Source organism: Lagopus muta, chromosome 4, assembly GCF_023343835.1.
Source record: "Lagopus muta isolate bLagMut1 chromosome 4, bLagMut1 primary, whole genome shotgun sequence".
NCBI lineage: Eukaryota > Metazoa > Chordata > Aves > Galliformes > Phasianidae > Lagopus > Lagopus muta.
In genome coordinates, this window is record NC_064436.1 from 7,510,069 (window position 1) to 7,529,852 (window position 19,784).

The 19,784-nt window shown below is 34.6% G+C and overlaps 1 long non-coding RNA gene across 1 annotated transcript; it reads right to left on the reverse strand.

The window, feature by feature from the left end:
- Positions 1–218: 218 nt before the first annotated feature.
- Positions 219–19,542, reverse strand: LOC125691964 (uncharacterized). Its single transcript, XR_007376375.1, has 3 exons — positions 19,468–19,542; positions 12,999–13,061; positions 219–825 (listed from the first exon to the last, which is right to left on the reverse strand). It is a non-coding gene; the product is annotated as an uncharacterized LOC125691964 (long non-coding RNA).
- Between the last annotated feature and the right edge of the window lie 242 nt (positions 19,543–19,784).

Consider the following 19,784-nt stretch of genomic DNA (forward strand, 5'->3'; position numbering starts at 1 on the left):
TTTTTTTAACTTTTTTTAAAAAGAATGTCCTGCCATACAGTGAGTTCCTCTTATTCTATCCAAGAATGCAGACTTAACCTTGCATACATAGAAATAATTACAAATTCATGCTACCCTTCTGCCTAGTTAGTCAGAAATCTGAGGGCAAAATGCCACTGCTGATATGGCTTAAAACTCACTTGGTCTGAATTTTGACTACTTTTAATCCTATTAAAAGTATTCAAGTGATTATTAATTAGCATTGTAAGTAGCAGAAATCTTTGCATAAATAAATAAAATACAGCTGAATGACCATCTAAAACACATCAACTCCCCTAAATTATATCCTCTGGTATTATGTATGCTATTAACTTTGATTTTTTGTTGTTAAACACTCATCATAATTCATTTTGTACAATCAAATATACTTCCAATCAACATGAGCCAAGTTCTTCTCACATAAAGCAGCTGTGGTGATGTCTCCTTTCAGTATTATTTATTATTTACATAACAATTGTCAATCCAGAAATTATAATCGAGGATGTACATAAATATATGAAGAAAGCTCTGTACTAAACAGCTTGCATTATGAATAGAAAAACAATTTTCACTTTCTTCAACAGATTAGGCTGCAGTTGTGGTAGTGTAAACCAAATCAACCAAGGACTGAGATTTGAATCTTGCTCAAGATGTTAGCATCATCCATGCAATTAACAACTGACCTTTCCTTCCAGTGCCAGTCTGAGAAATTTTTCATCCACTTCTGACTTAGCGTCATCTCAAACCAGTTTTGGCCTCTGTGACCCAGGTGGAGCAGCTAACCGAAGATCTGTATCTCCTTGGGAACTGGAAGGAAAAAAGTGTACAATAGTAATCACATTTTCCTTTGCATTTTGGTTTGATGCTTGTTTGTCCGGGTTTTTTTTTTCTGCCAATTCAATGGATTTTAGAAATGCTAATATTTTAACACAACCACTCTAAACTTCACAAACGCTGCAGTCACCTGTTTAACTCTGCTACCACTTAAATTGGAGGGGACATTTCCTACTTGCAAAATCAGAGGCAAATGCCATCAGATTGCTTTGTGAATGCATGTTGACCTCCCTTTTTAAGACTGATAATGGATATATTTTTATCATCAGGTTACAGAGCAAGTAATAAAAAAGCTGAAGAAACGATAAGAAAAAATACTTCCTCATATGCATAAATACTCATGTTTATGAACTTACATTTATGGTATTATCATCTTCCTTACTGTGCTTTTCTAATACTAATTCTGTACTAGAAACAAGAAAATATAGTTGTGAGAGTGCAATGAAAGACTTTCTCATTTTTCTTACAGTCTGTGATTAATATATTCAGGTTTGGGTTTCCTATGACCTGACAGGCTTCAAGCACTTCGCTCCCCGAATTTTATTATTCTGTTTCCGGCTTAAATATATAGGATGACAAACAAGGAGTTCTAGGTGTGCATGTAGGTAACCAAAGCAGAAGTCCTTTTAATACTTTAGTACTTTTTAATGATTGCAGGTGGACTTGCATGAGTATTTACTATATTAACTATCACACTGGGGATGATATATTCAGAGCTAAACAATTAGTAGAGGTTCGTTTGAAAATATAGTGTAAATCATTATGCAAAATAGCTGGATTTTTCCTTCGTAAATAACTTGAAATTTACATTTCGGTCACCATCTTTGGTGAATAATTACCTGAAAGATAATTCAGATTTGTAGTACTATTGTAAATTTTTTTGTTTGTTTAAATTGTAGTTACTTTTTTTTTCCACATTATATGTATGGCAGAATGAGGAAAGACAGGATCATGAGCAGGATGAGAAAGATAAATCTTTTATGGTACAGCACTGCATGAAAAAGTCCCTATATGTTTTGGTTTTCTAAGAGTAAAATGACGACGTAAAAGGAAATTCAAATAAGACCAATGTTTTTATTCTTCTTTGGTTGCATAAGAGAAAAATAAATACATAGCAAAAAAAAACCAAACAAACAACCCTTTTATTCCTATGGATGGCCCCATGTATTTTCTTTGGCATGTGTTGCTGCTGCACATTTTCCTCCTGCATGCAAAATGTGTGGCTATGCCACACAAGTGTACTGCCAAAATGCGCACCCATATTGTCCAAGCTTCACTATGGAGCCCACGCCGAATGAGCAAATTCTCTGTATATTGTGTGCTCTGCATGCAGGAAGAAAGCAAAACTGCTTGTAAACCCTTCACTGAATAGAATACATAGGCACTGCCACTTCCTAAAATGGATCATCTTATAAAATTTCTTAGTAAGATAATTTATTTCAGTAAAACAAGGCTATCATGAGGAAATGACTACCTGCTATATTTTTCTCATTCTCTTTCAAGTGTGACTTCAAAGCTACAGCACTACTAAGTTGTCTTATTACTGTGGATTTTTAATGTGACTTGGGTAATAACATAAATCTAAAAATTATATACGCAACCACCTTTACATGCAAGACATTAGAAGGGAATTTAAGTGGATCACATTTTCGATTAGGGCTGAAATTTATTAAGCTTATGTGATCAGTTCTACAAATGTCTCTGTGGATTTAAGCTGGCAAAAAAGGAGTAACCAGACACTTAAATCTCACAATCTGAATTGGAGCATCCATAAAGGACAGATATCGCTATTATTAATTAAGAACCCCGAATTTTTGGAGTGGTTCCAGTTTTGAAGTCATTCTCCTGAGGAGCACTAATGAGGTCTCAATTATCCTGCTGTGGGGCAAGTGTGAGGAATGGAGTCATACGGTCTGCAGCTTCATGCAGCATGTTGGGCATAGGCTCTTCCCTGTGAATTGCTTAAAAATCTTTGACCTTGGCTAAATCTTTTTATGCTGCAGACAGGAAGGTTAAGGTAAAAAGTTTCTGTCCCATCAGCATTACGAACAATTTGAAGGATAGCAAAATAAAAAGAAAAACAAAATTAAATTAAAAAGATAGAGATAGATATGAATGAGCAGGTAGAATATACATTTTGAGATTTTTTTGCATGGAGATAATCCTCCAGTCTTACCTAAATCACAGTCACTGCTGAGATGTATTGCTAGTGAATTCTGCTTCCTAAATGTTCAATCATTTCTTCATTTTTATCTTAAAATTTATGCAAGAAGCATTACTTTCTCCAAATCCATAATTTAATTCACTTAGCTGTACAAACAAGTGTTTAGTAATGATCCACAGAGCCTGATCAATGTCAGGAATCTGTATCTAGTTCTGAACAGGTATTCAAGCTCTGAGCTTTCTCATACGCACACCATATCCTTTTCTAGCCCACTCTGAAGTGTTGTGTTTGTTTAGAGAAGACTACTTCGAGTAAATGATCACATTTTCAGGGGATTCAAGATAGAAGCCTGAAAAGACAATAGGCCAAACAGAAACTGTATTATATTATCTGCTTCACTATGTAATCACACGCATTTCACTATCAAATATTTGCACTTTTTCCCAAAGTAAAGATGCTCAGAAATTAAATATTTTATCCAGTGTGCATACACACATCTCCCAATTATCTTAGTTTGCTCATGTAAATTTAGGCAACTCTCAGACTGGAATACTGTTTGAGCTTTCTATAAGACCGCATTAAGGTAGAGAAATGCCAATGTATCCTATTGAATTTTTGAAATGCCAATTGTATCCTATTATAACAGAATTTCAAGAAATGATAATCAATCATGTGGATTTTGTTAAGAAACCATACTTCTGCAGTTGCAAAATATGGTCTTTAAAACATTTTCTCCTGCATATTTCTTACTGAGTCACTAGTAGTGAGCATAACAGTCTGTTTCTTGCAAGTCATTATTCTTCAAAAGCATCTCATGTGGTATAGGAATACTTGAAAATAATCAAGGTTGATAAGCAAAGACTTGTGAAACACCTATTTTCACATTTGAAGTAGCCTGGTACAAAAGCCAACATTCACAAAAATATTTCTGATGCTTTTTATTATTTTATGAGTAAAAATATATCCGCTGTCAAAGTGTTAATATGATAAAAATAATGAATTAGTCAAAAGTTATTAATGGCAAAATAATGTTACAAAAAACGTATGATAGGAAACTATTTTATTAATCGTTTGCTCTGAGTGGTTAACGGCACTGAGAACAGCAGACATCTTGAAATACCAGGGCCAATATTTCTTATTTTTCCTAACCTGATGCACAGCCTTACGTTGCTGCCTTTCAATAACCAGTGTTTTGAAAACCTTCAGAAGGAATCTCAGGCAAACCAGTCCAGGAAGCTTATCTGTTGATAGGTTCCAGATATAAATATTGACTTCTTATTGTTATTTTTTAAATCATTGGCAGGTCAAGAGAGAAACCAGTTCTTAGTGGAGGAAATATTGACTGCACTGATCCCACTGTACTGGTATTTTGTGCTGGTATATTGTGATATGTCTAGAGCACAGCAACTGATTTCATAACCCAGAGAGAAGGAAGGCATACAGAGTTGTCAATTTTAGCTAATGTTTCAATTATCATCATTTTGATAGAAAGCCATAGAGGTTATGCCTTTCTTAAAGATATCCAATATTCTAAGCACTTTTATACCTCTTAAAATCCACATCTTGCTGTACTCTGATGATGAGGATAATGAATAGTTTAAAACTATGTCAAAACAACTGCACTTTCAGTCTTTTCATAGAAAGAGCAGGAAAAAAAAATCAATTTTAATTTTCTAAATGATGGAATCAAAAAAGACTGTTAAGCAAGAGTAATTTCTTTTTATCTGTACAGTCTCTTCAGGAGTGTGCTTTTAGAAAAGATAAGAAGTTAAGGAAGTTTTCCCTATATATTCATTATAAAACTGGAGCTAGAAATGCAGGCAATTCCACCACTGGTTGCTTCTTTTTCACCTTTCCTGCCCTGATATCAGCATCTGACTAGCAAGTTTTGTCAGCAAAATCAGGCTAGGTCAAAGGAAACTGTTAGGTTGTGGGAAACGTATTCTTGGCAGAAGGGCTCAGCAGTACTCAGCAAGAAATTGAGAGACTACAGGAAGAGAGGGAGAGTGGGAATAGGAGATGTATACAGAAATCTGTGACATATTTTAAGCACTGTATTATTAAATAAAGTCATCTCAGTCATTAGATAGCTACATTTCTTTCCACAAGTACAACAGAATTTAATGAGATTTCCAAGCACAATTTCTTACTATCAAATCAATTGTTGTTTTGTTGTTGTTTTCTAATAAAATGGTTACAATATTTTATTTGACTTGATTCAACTTAGACTGAGCGCTTATTCCAAATAATACTCAGTCCCATATGTACACAGCCTTTAAATCCCTCATGCTAGAGCTTCAAAACCAGATTAGCAGAACAAATGTTTTCCTGTGATCTAGAGGATCTAGAGGAAAGATTACCCATTTCTTGAACAGAAGTGCCCAACACAAGAAGGAATATGACCCTGGAGTCCTTATAAAAAGAAAGTTGACCCAGAAGTAGTGACTTGTGGGTCTGTTTTCCTGCTTCTTCAGGGAAAAAAATAATCAGTAACTTTAATCAGGAAGAAAAGCAAAAAGCAGCAACAACAAAGAGCAACACCCACCAATGTTTCGTGATATAGATTTCACTCTTATCTGTATGTGGAAAAGGCAGCTCTACAGTTAAAGCAGGACATGCTTATCTGCAGCCTTAGTTCACAACCCTATTATCTCCAGATAAAGATAAAATTTCTACCTTTCCTACTATTTTATTGTTTAGGCATGAGTATTTTGTTGTTTAGCATACTGGATTTTTGGGCTTTGCTTTTAACACAGCTACCTCCTCCAATGCAAGGAGTCTTGGGCCAGTAACTCTGGATTAGGCATTCTGCCCTAATGGACTGATACAATGGCTTTCTTATGGGCAACTGGGTTCTACCCAGCTGTATTATGTAGTGCAAAGCTGACTGTATCCAAGGAATGGATTTTCAACTGGTTGGAAAGGTTAAGTCCTAAGAGAAAACTCACACATTTCAGGGTCAAAACAAAATGGTAGGTCAGGTATTTGCTTTTAAACTCCAAAATACTGGCAAGAAAGTACCTCTTGACTAGTCAGCCAAGATTCATTAAGCATTTCATTCTAAATAGTGTTTCAGTATTCCAAGAATACGACTGTCAGTGGACATCAAGAGCCATTACATCAGCTAGCCCCAAATCTGTGAAATCAGATCACGGAAGCAGAAGGAGGTCAATTTCTTCATTCTTGGCATCTTACCACTACTTTTGCAAGCAACTTATCTTCCATTTTACCTACGAGGAGTGTCTTGGACACTTGCTTTTAGACTATGTTGTTGCTTGCACCTCGTCAGTGTACTGAGTAGGGGCACTGGTGGATGCTTTCTAGGCTGGGCTTAGCGCTCAATGTTTCCCTTAGTGTGCTGGAGGGGAACAGAATTTTTTCCTGAAAAATCATCTGAAGATTCCTCTCAAACAAACATGATTGGAAATCCCACATTTCAACTGTTGGGTGGTGATTAGAGGGGGTGAAAAGAGATTATTAGTAAAAGAGTGAAATCTAAGAAAGGTACTTGTGCTTACTCCTTTGACTTTCTACTAAAACTCAGCTAAATTCTTGTTATTTCAGGTGGAAGCTGTGTAAAATGGGCTTCATAAACAAAGCTAAATCTCCTGCTTTATTTGATTACTAGGTATACTCTCAGTGATTTGACCAGTTGATGTTGTTCAGTACAGTCATTAAGATACAGACTTAATTTAAATTGTAAATATTATTTGGCAATTGCGTTGGTTAATTCCTAGTAGAGTCATGTAGTTTGTAGCCATTTAGCCTCACCTATACTACTGTATATTTTCAGTAGCACTAATAATGCTCATGACAGTAGGAGGGTTTCACCATAATTTTAAGTAAATAATATAATCAGAAAAGGCTTAAAAAGGCAGATTGGTGAAATGATTAACATAAGAGATCCTTGTTTTTCATCAACGAAGCTTTGTGGTCTGAAGACAGGGTCTCTTACAGGTCAAGGACAGAAGCCTTAACCTCTCTTTCACATTCCCTATTCAAAGGCACTAACTCTCTCATGCGTAGCAACACTCTGAGAATGAAAACCTCTCCATGTCCTGAATTTAGTATTACCACCAGAAAATAGCAGCCTGTCTTTTCTATAAGGGAACAGTAAAGAGGTCTACAAACAAGTCATTGTTCAATGGACTGTTAATTTCTTATTTAAAACAAAGTGCAAAGGTGATGATTAATTAGATCTTGACATCTATTTAAAATCAGTTCAAAGCACCATATATGTATTACTAAAAGTTCAGTAATCATTCTATATATTCTCACTCATTAACAGATAGTTCTGCCTTCTTCTGAATAGTTGCAGGACATACATATCAAAGCTGGGAACAGGTAAACCAGAATTTATTTAGGTTTTGACTGAACACAGAATTTGCTTGTGTTTGTACTACTGCACTTTAAAGGTCTAATACTCTACAGATTCATCCCTTGGTATTCACATGGCAAAGTGTAGTTTCTATTTGCACCTGAATAAATGTGAGACAGAGAGCTGATTATTTCTGACAGTCAGTAAAGTGAGAAGCAAACATACTGACAGAAATCCACGTGCAGCACTAAGAATTGAAAAGGAGCAAAAGGTAACCTGCCTGACTACATTATACAAGTATAGCCAGTCAAGTTGGTTTTACCACATGATAAGCAAAGTGTATTAAATTAAAATATTATCAAATAGACATATAACCAAATATTTCAAACAAATGCTCATAACAAATAAAAATTACCTTGCTAACCTACACTTTAAAAGTGTACATTCTACTGTCCCATGAAGTTACAGTGAAAGATACCACTTAATACAGAATATCTGTTTCATTCTAATGATGTTATTTTAAAGTAATAAAAATGAAAGTATATTTCTACTTCTACACGCATATTCCTCTGTTTATAGTAGCTTGTTTTTAAGGGTATATAAAGGCAAACTTTAGTCTCTGATCAGTCGCATATTTTGCATTTATGGGAAATGCTTCTTCTCAGTACAGTATTACCAGCCATGGTAATTTTGAAACACTGAGAAAATGTAGCTAAAAACCAGAACCTTTGCTTGGACATAGAAAAAAATAACCAAAAATACATAAATGCAAAAAAAATAAAAAATAAAAATAAAAAATTGAAATCCAAATCCATGCTGTGTTTGTTTCTATCTCTGATAACTTCTAATGCATTTTAACCACAGGATTCATCCCATCATGTATTAATTACGGTCTGCAGATAAAATCATAATCATTATGTAATAAAAAATGTGAGTAAATTATTTTTAATATCATGTGCAGTAGAAATTCAGCAAAAGCCATTCAATTTTTGTATTGGCATTTCTAGACATCAGATTTTCTCCTACTTAACTGAGGACACTATTTGGCATTTCTTTTTTCTTCATGACATATAGAGATTTACAGAAAGGTCTCTCAAAAGAGTATTGCTCTTGTGCCTATTAGTGAATGCTATGCTGGCTCTCCACAGAGAGAGCGGAGAACCAGCTGCCTCCATCGCCCTTTCTTGTGTAATTTTTCCTGAATTTTCTATTTGTTCTCAATTGTTCTACTTGAGTGGTTAACACCACTTAATAAGTAGGGCTCAGGTTAGCATTTCTAGAGGCTTTCCTAAATAAAACCCCCTCTCTTCAGAGAGTATGCAAAGTGACATTGAGTGCAGTTCTTCAGGTGAATATATTCTAAGCATTCTTTGATAATATCTCTGCTTAGAATTTTGCCTTGATTTTCCAGCTCTAAGTAGCACTGAAATTCCCTGATTGGAAAGGACTCAACGCACTTACCAAAATACTGAAAATATAATTTCGATATTAGTGAACATCTCCCAGCAGATGCAGGACAAATATTGATCAATATCACCATGAAGTGACACCTTTTCTGAATTGTATTTTGATTACCACCAGAAATGACATGACGTGGAGCTGACAGCACAAAAAATAGCATGTAGGGAAGCTATATCTAGCGGAGAGGAGCCATTCGAAAGTGAGGCAAGGAGGATCACCTATTGGTCTCTACAATCTTGGAACAGTCATACAATGCTGTGAATTTGCCAGAAGTATAATTAGTCTATATGCAGATACTCTCTTTGAGATAAATGTGTGGTGACAGATTAGAGGACAAGAATAGTGGAATGACTTGCAGATGGGATAGATTTAGATAAATCTGGGCATCCTGCACTCTAGTCTTTCTCTCCAATTGAGGAAAATAAGTATTTGCTGTGGCAATCCATTAATGTTACCGGGTCTCAAATGATTCCTGGTAGACTACCTTCGACAGCACATCTGGATTTAAGTTGATCACAGAACATCAGATTATATCTTTTTATAAAGCAGTGATCTCCTATATTACACACTTTGCCTTCTTTAACATGGCCAGATGATATTTTTGTTGCACATCTTGGTATACACACATACATGTGTGCATAGGTATGCTATGCAACATAAATAGGAAAATCAGGCTTTCTTCAACCAGCACAAGAGCAACATCAAGGATTTGCACAATAAGTAAAATTTAAAATAAACCAGCAAATACTGGACAATAAATATTTACCAGTACTATATGCCTAAATAACTCCTCTCCTCTGTAGCTGTCTAGTTCCCTCTCGTACAGTTATTTTATTAAACAAGAATTAAATAAAAATATTCATTTTCTAAAAATAGATTGCAGTGATGCTGCATTGGACAAAAATAGGGCTAGTCTTCCAGCCAAAACTAAGTTCTTCTGCCATCACTCATGTGTTATGTGAAAGTCTCCTACCTGGCAGAAAAAATTGCTAAAGTTGTTTTTTGGCTCCGTTGGAATCCAAGGGGGGGAATTGCCATTAACTTCTTTTGGGACAGCATGCCCTTTAAATGATTTTAAAGATCTCCTGTCATGCAGAAAGCCCATAGTGACATGACACAGCATTATCCAGTATATCCCACATCTTCACTGCTCTGTATTCAGAAACACCAGGACAGAACGTAGTTGGAAAAATGTGGCAGTGAAAAATATACAGAAAAAGATCTGAGTCAAAGCACAGGAAACAAAACAAATGTCTGAAGATTTCATTTTTCTCATAAATTTTCAGAATAAGATTAAATATGAAACACTTGCCTTGCTACACTGCAGATACATTGATAAAATATTGTTTTAAGAGATCCTAACCACGTGACTACAGTCATTATCATCTAAATTGATTCAGAAGAGATTTAATTAATTTAATGCATCTGGCAGTAATTATTATTCTGCATTTATTACGTTGGAATTTTATTAGCTTAATGGTTTTATCCATTTATCAGATAGCCACTGAAGAAAATTTCAGTTACACAAAGAATCTGAATAAATCAGCAATCATTTTTTTTTTTTTACGTTCCCCTTTTATTATAATTTCTACTTTGGCTTTTACCAATCATGACAAATTTCTGCTGATTCACTAAGAAAATGCTTTATTCACTAATGTTAATAAGCAGATTCCATCCATTGCATGGAACTGTAAATTGTTTAGAATATCTTTGTGTAACAACTGTTTCATTGTTCAGATGCGATTCTGAAGCATTTCTTTCTAGCAGTTTATTTACTTTTTAAATAAACAAGTCATTTTAACAGTCAGTTTTAGAGTTATCACTCATGCCTTTAATAAATCTTCTTATCAGGACTTCTCATTCTCCTAAAGCACATATGCGTGTTTTCCCTTGTTCTACATACTTGAGTGGAAAGCTTTGCAATCTCAATAATTGACGGGCTCTGGCATGTATAAATTTGACATTCAATCAAAATTAACCTATATAAACATTTTCTCTTAAAGAGAATGTATGCAGTAGAATGTTTTATGTTAAAAAATAGTAATAGTAAAAACGTACAAACGATATTTAAAGCAAAATGTTGATTTATAACTTACTTCAGTAGTAGTATTCTTACTATAAAGGATTTAAATATATTTTTATCTGTGATTATTAAAACAGTCACTTAGTCCTGATAGAAACATTCAATCTTATTCTGCAAGTAAAAAAATATTCTTTTTTTGGCTGAAATGACTCAGCTGTTTGACAATACATCAGTCTCAGTCTATTTCATCTAATTTTAAAATCCAGCATACTCTGTTTTGAGATAAGATGCTATGGCATTAGCCTGTGCAAAATCTGACTAATGTTAGAACCAATCTAATACAAAATGAAGCAATTTTCTTAAACAAACAAACAAACAAACATTTCTTTTTAAATTGCTTTTCTTACTGTCAAGTGAAATATTCTGAATGCAGTAATGTACTATGGTGTGATAACCATTTAAATGGGTAGATTCTGTTACTAAGGAGAAAAATCTGTAGATTAATCCAGACAACATTATGAACTGAAAATTAGTCACTAAAGCCACTCAGTCATTTATGTCTTAAGCTAGAAGTTATATTAAATAATTTGGACCCTGCTGCATGCAGATCTGTCTGACAACAGCAGCTGGGAGACAATAGGTTACATCAGCGTATCGCTATCACTGAACTGGATTTTAGATTAATTTAGTTCAACTGCATTGCATGGGTAGAGTTTCTCAGCCAAAATACTGCCAAACTTACTGCTGTGCCCTAGACTCTATATGTCAATGAGTTTGGTAAAAAGTCTTTTCTATCTTGTGCAGAATCAACAAATATTTCTCAAGTGCAACATGTTGATGCCTAAGAACTAGGAAGTCTGTCTGCTTTTGATGCTATGAGAGGAGGCATTGCTGACTAAAATCTCTCTGCATAGTTGTTTTGCATTTGCTGCCTACAGAAAGGCAGTGTGCCTTTCTGCAGATTAACCTTGCCCGTTCATCACCAGCCAAGTTCTACCAATGTAGCACAAAAAGGAAAAGAACCGTTTTCAGACTGAAGAGCTACACTGCAATTTGCATTCAATGTAACACACAATATTTTGAATAAAAATTAACTTTAACTTACTATCCAACATTTATTATTTAGCTTAATATGAGCTTTTATAAAATGATTTGTTGAAGTATTTATTTCTCTTAAGTATGGTCTGTGTTCTAAACGTTTATTTAAAGAAAAATATTATTCCTTCAGAGTGATTTCTACTTAGAAAAAAATTAAAGCACTAGTAACTCCTAGAGAATGGTTTTAAAGATAATTATAATGGAGAAACAGATTCATTTTTTACACCGATGAACTCTGCAGTAATGTCATCCTTTGCAATTCACAACTGTTGAAAGCTAAGATTAATTAATTAGAAATATTAAAGTTAGGATTAACTCTTGGACTTGACCCACAAATCACTGGCAAGCTGGTGGTTCTGGCATACAAACAATTTGGATTTTAAAACTGAAATCACTTTCTAAAAATCAAGCCACTTGGAAAGTAAAATGAATAATATTACAAAACTTTTACAGCAAAGAAAATTCTTTTAGGTTGTTTCAATTTAACAGTTTTTATAATACATTATATTAATTAAAAATTTGGTGTTTTGTTTGCTTGTTTTTTAGCCATTGTTTTCATTGCCTTCCATTCTACCAGCAAGAATCTTTTTAACTCTTAGTTTCATGGTTAGAGGTTGAAGAGAAATAATAACTTTGCAATAATGTAAATATGCAATAGAAAAACTGGAAATTGATTCTAAAGTACTGTAATGGAAGAATTCAGGTAAAAACAGGCAAATCTGGATGATTATTTTATTCTGATAAGTTTTCCCAAAACATGTATAGAGAAAATCCGTAAATGACATAACAAACACTATGCATATTCTCCTATCTGCATTTTTAACTTTGTATTGTCAGGAAACACTTTTTCTGCAAGAATGCAAATCTGGAATCATGTCCTACCTTGGGATTAAACTGCTATATCACATTTATGGCCAAGGAAAGGAAAGAAAATAAGAACTTTCAGGGGGAAAAAAAAGAAAAAAAAAATGTAAGGGGAAAAATTTGATTATGGTAGAGGTGAAACAACTGGATGGAAAGCTTACTGAGATAAATAAATGTAAAAGTCAGTAGAAAAGCTTGAACTAAACTTGATTACTTACTCTGAATACAATGGATAACAGAAGTGGATGACAACTGGAAGGCAACAGAAATGATTAAAGCACCTGTAAGAGAAGAAGGAAGATATCACAAAAAAGATAAGGAAATTTTAGTTTTCAAATTTTGTTCCCTGGAAAACTTATAGGCAAAAAGAAAAGCAACTTGAGACAGGCAATGATTTTCAGAAGATTAGCAGTGTTAGTCTAAACTCTTGCCTTTTAGATTAGATTAATATTAAATAAAGCTTAATTCGGGCTTCTCACTTTCACCCTGATAAATCACCTTGCAGTTTTTAGGAAAAAATCATAACTTGCACTCATGGCAGTTAACATTCTTCATCATTCAAATGAAAATAATTTTGGAAAGCTGAAACTCATAAAGCATTTGCTATTCCTTCCATTCTCAGCTTCATCAGACAATAAGAAAATAGCCAACAGATGGAGATAACTAAAGGATGAGTCATCAAAGACAATTCATAAATGAGGTGAATTTACGTTTTCACAGATATATGCATAGTGACAATAGAGATACATTATTCTATTTGTTCAATATCAATTATTTTGTGTTTATTTCCTCAGTTCCAAACTAAGGATGCTTGACAAAAAAAAAAAATTATCAAGGTCTTTCAGAATCACGATGATGGTTTCACCATCCTATTAAAAATATTATATCAAAGCAGAACTCCCAGAAGCCTCAGCAGAATATCCCATCTTGTGAGAAAATTTCAGTTCTACAGGTTAACACATTACGGCAATATTTGCCACTTAACAATAAATATATATATATATATATAATATATATATATATAATGCCGTAATATATATATATATTCATCTATTTGTTATGCTGAGAAGTTAAATTTTGGAATGACAAATTTTGCACAGAATATGGCAGGTCTTTAAAATTTAATGATGTTGATAGAAAGAAAAATACAAATTCAGGCCAAAACATGACTTTTCTCTAAATCTGAGTAACCTAAAATTCCAAAACTATTACAGAACTTCTTAGTTGATATCAGGAATGGAAGAGAGAGATTCTGCCCCTATATCCTCCTCAGTTCTGTTAACTTGAGTTGAGCTGTGTGTTTAAGAAGGTTAATAACATGAAGTCAGAATCTGGTATTGGTAGTTACTCCAGATTGAATCTGCAGTACAAATTTCAGCTGAATTATACATTTCAGTTGTGACCTATTTGAAGTCACATAAAATTAAAAATCATACAATTTAAAACCTATAATAGGTTAGTCTTTTTGTTTGCTTGTTTTTTCCTAACAGCAGACAAATGTTAACCATTCCACAAGCCTACTAAAAGAATACAGCCTCCCATAAACTGGAAAAAGTTGACCTCCTGCCTCATAATGACAAAGCAGTTATATACCTCTACACCAAACGCTGGTGGACTGGGTAAAATTTATTCCATTATCCTAGTCAGTCTTTTTTTCTCCTCCAAAGTGTAGTTCTTACAGAAGAGGGGTTTGAGGAGTGCTGCACATTTAACAGAAAGCAGAATATGCTTCTCCGTGAGCAGGTCTTGGAAAAAAGGGATTTGTGACTGAAAAAAAATAGATTTGATACTTTGCTATATGTACAGTACGGGTCTTGCATCTCCTGCAATGACTTAAAAAAAGCATAGTTATAGCATCCTTTGCACACCACCCTGCCCACATCTCCTCTCTCCTTCACTGATGTATCCATGTAGGAGCACAAGCAGAGTGCGCTTGCCTGGAATCAAGGACTGTGTTGTTACTGTTAGGACTGTTAGGACATCAAAATAACATTGGGATTGCAGTTTGTCAAGTTTTACTGTAACTACATTATGCAAAAGGTCTCCAGCTGCTGTCTAATACTGCATATTTATCGCTAACGTTCTGTCGAACTCTTTCTCTGTTTTAACTTGAGCCCACACCCACTAAAGCAGAACTAATTTTTTCTCTCCTTTTTTATTTTTGCATGATATTCCAGTTGGAAATATTTGGCTTGTATCCTCTGGCAAGGAGATTTGCTGATTTTATGAAATATTAACCATCACCTTAGATAAATATGTTCATTTTGCAAAGTTCTCTCTGCAAAAGACTTAAAATAGAGACATTTATGGTCTGTCCTAAATCATTTTCAGCATGTTAATATGTTGCTTACTCTTTTGGAGCGGTCTTATGGAAATTATTACTAACAGTGTATTTGTTTGCTTTTCCTATTCATTGATGCTTAGATCCCAAAGTTGGTAAAAATCCCAGGGAACCAGTCACTCATTCATTCTCATAAATACATATGCATGAATTATAATCGTACGCTAACTCATAGCGCAAGGAACTGCCAACAATAAAAAATACATTCACTATCTAAACAAAAGGAAGAATTCAATTATGCTAGAGAGAAAGAGACCTTGTTTGTGTATCCCCTCCACAATGGGGATTTTTGCACACAGCATCTATACATAACTGTATCTACCAGCACTTACGTCTCAACACAGAGATTTCTTTAAGATGCTGGTCTTGAAAGATACTTAAAACTGTCTGAACTATTCTGTTATGGCATTTCCTAGCCAGGGGAAAGAAAAATGTTTTTCTACATTTTTCCTAAGGGGCAGAAAAAATAAATTGAAATGACAGCAAGTGGGAGTGTTCTAGTCCCTTTTGCCAGTGACTGAAAAGACAAGAACAACTTTGAGTTCTCTTTTGTGCAGTATGTTCTAGCTAATGTGAATCTTTTTCCCCTGCCAGCTTCAGTTAAAACATGAGTAGGCATGTATTTCTACATGTAATAAAATACGAGTAAACCTCATACTTCATGCTATTAACTTTGTTTTGTCATGTACTCAGTGAACGGTCAAAGACATCAGTAATATTTGGATTTTTTTTTTAAACCTAGAAATACTACTGGAGCAGCATCTCAAGTTCCGTGTCCTTCAGAGGAATCCTGGGGGGACAGAATGCTGTGCCTAAATGCATCCAGATTTTGGATTAAGCACTCAACTAATATAACGGAGTGAAAATATGGGTGCAATGATTAACATAAATATGCAATCATAACCCAAGGCTGCTTTTTCACATGCAGCTTACATTATATCTAGACTTGTGCTGACTGATAAACTTTAGTCTCAGAGGCATTCTCTGTTACACTTCTTACTCAACAATAAGGTTTCGAGGGCTAGTAGGACTGAGAAATGACTGCTGTCATCCAGCTTGGGTGCAGAATCAGTTTTTAAATGAAGAATTACTATATGAATTACCACTTTCAGAGCAGCATTTAACTTTCAGATTTCCTTAGACTAAATTTCCCATCAGTCCTATAAAGAGTACCTTTTGCACTCACAAAAGTAACATTTGACAGAACTCAGTGAATCTTGCCAAGGCATATCCTTAGGATGATTTAAAATTTTGAATAAATCATCACTTATCAATTATTTCCAGACAGGTAGCAAGAAAAAATGGCAAATGGATTTCTTTTTTCCTGATAACATTTCAAAACTTCTGATGGTTTATCAGTTATTCAACTCCTTTACAATAATATTAGCTTCTGAGTTTTTCTGAAGGGTTCCTTTACAGTGGTACTTAAATCCACACCAGATTATTAACCACTATACACTTTGTCTTCAGGAATTCACTTCCTGATTATCAAAAACTGGTACAACTCATAGGTATCAAAACTCTCAGCATTCTTTTCACCAGTCTATCTTCCACTAGTGCTTCATGGTGTTCTACAGTCCCTTTTAAACTATTAGGTCTGCACATTACTTGTTGAGGATATTTGGTGAAGAATTAAGATTTACGGGCAGAACTGTTCTGTTCTATTTGGACCAGAGGCTATAGATAAACTTCCCCATAATTAAATTTCATAACTTACAAATAAAGAAAGCCAGCATGTTACACAGCTGTATTCAGTCTCATATGAGTAAAAATAGCATAAATGTGAAGCCAAGATTAAATGTGTTTACTGTTTCTGATGCTTTGTTACATAATTTATTAGTCTGATGCTGCTCATTACTCCATCATTTTTCTCTGTGAAGTCTCTTACAATTTCAAATGAAGAAAAATTGTATTTAAATTCATAATTTCAGACTAAAACATCTATATTCAAATCAAATATGGTGCTATTGTGGGGCTTAAATTGGAAAAAAAGTCTTTTATGCTGAACACAATACAGAAGTGATAGGCATTTCTGTTATCTCATTCATTAGTCATTCTGGACAGTTCAGACAAGCTGTTACCTACAATAATAGAGAGCATTTTACTTTTTGAAGATTAATTTAAACTCTACACTGAGCTGTAGCAAACTATTTATGTATTGATTGATTGATCCTGACAAAAGAGATATTTGGTTGGGTGTTTTTTTTTCCTAACAGAATAAGTAATATTCATATAGCTGTAACCAGGAAGCTGACATAAGACAAGGTAAATAACATATTCTTGCTCTGCAGGAGCATGACCAGCTAGGTCAAAATGTGCACTTCTCTAATAAATTTGTAATAATACATTTCAGAAGTTTATAAAGCAGTCAGGAAAGAGGAGAACTCGTATGACTGGCTTGGCAAATTTTACTTCCTTTTTCTTTTTCAGCTCCTATCTTCATCTCTTCTCTGCATAAATCCCCTTGTGAATTTAAACTTACCAGCTATTTATTCATTCAGAGATGTCTTTCAATTTCCTTCATTGATAGTATCACTGTATAGAGTCAAGCACAGGTATTCTATCTATCCTACATATCATTTTGCAAGCCCTCGGTCGTCACATCCAAACTTCCACAGTTGCACAGTAGAAAATAGCAGCACAAAAAAAAAAAAAGAAGAAAAAAAACAGTTTAAATAATTCTCAGCTTGCTTACCACCACCTATGATTTTCCAGTAGATGCTTGACTTCCTTCTCACAAAAAAATAACAACAAAAAAAATCCATCAAATACCTAAGCAATATTATTTTTCCATCTTTGGCATTTATCTATGCTCCTCTGTTAAAAAGAAGACACCAAAAAAAAAAAAAAAAAAAAAAGGCTGCAGAAGGCTAAGTCTGAAAACTGTATTTGTTTTGGATACGCATTAAAAGCAGTTTTGTGGCCCCCAAAAAAGTGTGAGGATTCTAAATTTTCGCATTCCTCTCAATTATTACAGCATCACTCAAGTTCCTCACTTGGAATTACAAACACTAAAGAAATTAAAAGAGGATGTTGCTGAAAATCAAAACCTTCATATTTGTTTGGGTTCAAGTGCAGACAAAAAGAGGAAGATGAAACTATACTCAGCCCTTTGTTTGCAATGGTTATTGCAAGACTGCTCGACATCCTTGATGCCAGTTTGGATAGCTCAGCAGAAAAAGAGAACTGCTGCAAGCAGCAGTGGTTGTGGAGAAGGAACACAGATCTCTTTTCCAAGCAAACGTGTCTGCTTCAGTGCTTGCCTGCTTCTTGGGAATTTACTTTCCTACACGGAAGGCCATTTATTTTCCATAAGAATCCCTATACTTTATCTGCTCCTGCTGCCTCTGACGGCTAGTACAGAACTGACCCAGGCTGAAAAAGGACTCCAATTTGTGGTCCTAGATCAGAGATTTGTAGCTGAGTGCTCATTTGTGCCCCCTTTTCAGTTTAGCTGTTCCTGACCTCCGGTATTTTCCTCTGCTGCCAGTAAGATTTAACCTGACTTGAAGCTTGAAAGCGTATGGTTTTTCTTATAATAAAAATTGGTTAACTGCTTGATTATTAAATCACAGCTGCTGTGTACTGATGTAATTCACTGGACAGAAGGACACTGTTAAAGATCTCAAGCAGCACTGGGTAGTTTGGGGAACTGGTAGGAAGTATGTAGTACATCCATGATGTGTCTGATATTTACCAGATAAAACCATAGAGGTTAGTTTCTGCCAAGAACCACCTGAGGCAGATTTTAGTATGTAGACTAGGTATGACTTTTACAGTCCTCCTCAGATCATGAGGTCGTAGTCTGTCAAATGAAATCCTTAAAAGGATGGCATTCCTAGAGATCTAGGATGTTGTATCCAACATAAACAACCTGTTTCTCAGGGAACCTGAAGCTTACTACTTTTATCTTCTCAATTTTCTGCATCGTCTATTTTAAGTTTGAAGTTTACCCATATTCAGTGTTTTCTGCCAGGTCCAAAGTTTTTCTGTGAAGGCATGAGCACACTGCTACCAATAAAAATTTCTGGCAGTTAGGTTTTATGAGTAGCATCTGTAATTATATTACTCTTACTGTAAATAACATAAGCAACGATGCTTTTATGATGGAAATGAATTCAGAAGTCTGAATATTTATGAATAGTATCTTTCCTCTAAGAGAATATGACAGCATTGAAAACATGCAATTACCAGAAATACCTATAGTGATTAAAATTGTAATTAATGACAGCCACTCTAATTAGCATGAAACAAAGCAAATTACAGACAAAACTATATTTATTAAAAATAATTTTTACAAAGTCAGGCACTACCTCATGCCTTCTGCAGTCGAAGGAGGTACTTACAGGCTGTTAGTCTGTTTGGCAACGACAGGTGGTGCAAAATACCAGCAGCAAATCCTTCACGTAACAGCGTATGGCTTTTTCCATGATGGAAAAGAAAAAAATGTTGAGACAGCATTAAAGCTAAAAATATAAATTAATTTCAAGCATAAAGGAAGTTGTTTTGCTTTCTTCAGAGGCATATTTGTGAGGATTATGGCCTAATTCTGCTGACGTTGGCATCTGGAAGCAGAATCAATGCCTTATTGTGCACTGATTCAGGAAGCTAATTTATAATGAAAATTACATGTTTTCATTTCAACTCCTAGTTTTGAGTTGCT